This window comes from Pygoscelis adeliae, unplaced genomic scaffold, assembly GCF_000699105.1.
Source record: "Pygoscelis adeliae isolate BGI_AS28 unplaced genomic scaffold, ASM69910v1 Scaffold582, whole genome shotgun sequence".
Lineage (NCBI taxonomy): Eukaryota > Metazoa > Chordata > Aves > Sphenisciformes > Spheniscidae > Pygoscelis > Pygoscelis adeliae.
In genome coordinates this window covers 39,906-40,491 of record NW_008824281.1, presented here as the reverse complement: position 1 = coordinate 40,491, position 586 = coordinate 39,906, and the positions used below count along the sequence as shown (strand labels likewise).

The 586-nt window shown below is 55.8% G+C and overlaps 1 protein-coding gene across 1 annotated transcript in view; it reads left to right on the top strand.

Moving 5' to 3' along the window:
• The window catches only part of MAST3 (microtubule associated serine/threonine kinase 3), a 25,381-nt gene that overhangs the window by 7,136 nt on the left and 17,659 nt on the right, over positions 1-586 (top strand). The window lies entirely within an intron of this gene.

The window sequence follows — 586 nt, the reverse complement described above, 5'->3', positions numbered from 1 at the left end:
CTCCCCCAGCTCGCCAGCTGCAACGCTAGGCTTGGCACAGGCAGGTAGGTGGGACGTGTCCCCAAGAAGGGGGAACAGGCAGCGCTGCCGGCCCTGCGAGAGATGCGATGAGCACCCGCTGAGCCCCTCGGGTGCAGGCGGTGGAGGCTGGCACCTCCATCCATGAGATTTGGGGTGCTGTAGCCAGCCCAGGCATAAAACCCTTCCACGGCTTTATATAAAAAAGGTGTTTAAGACAGCGCGGAGGCAGAGGGGAGATATTCCCATTGTGAATGTCTTTTAATAATACTGTGGGCTGGCACAAAGCAACACGGTTGCTTAGCAAATGAATCCATCCAGCGCCAATCCCAGCCCCGGAAAGGTGCCTGCTTCGCCTGACCTGCTTGAATTACAGTTGCCGGCACGCGAGGACGGGTGAGCAGGACCCTTAATAAATGAGAAAAGGCGTTGGATGGGATTTTCCAACCTGGAGTGGCTGAGCCAGGGGGCCCTGGGAGAAACATGTAATTGGAGAGATGATCTAGGCAGTCATCTGTCTCCAGCTGAGCATGATGAGGCTGTAATTCTCATGAAGGGCAGGGGATTT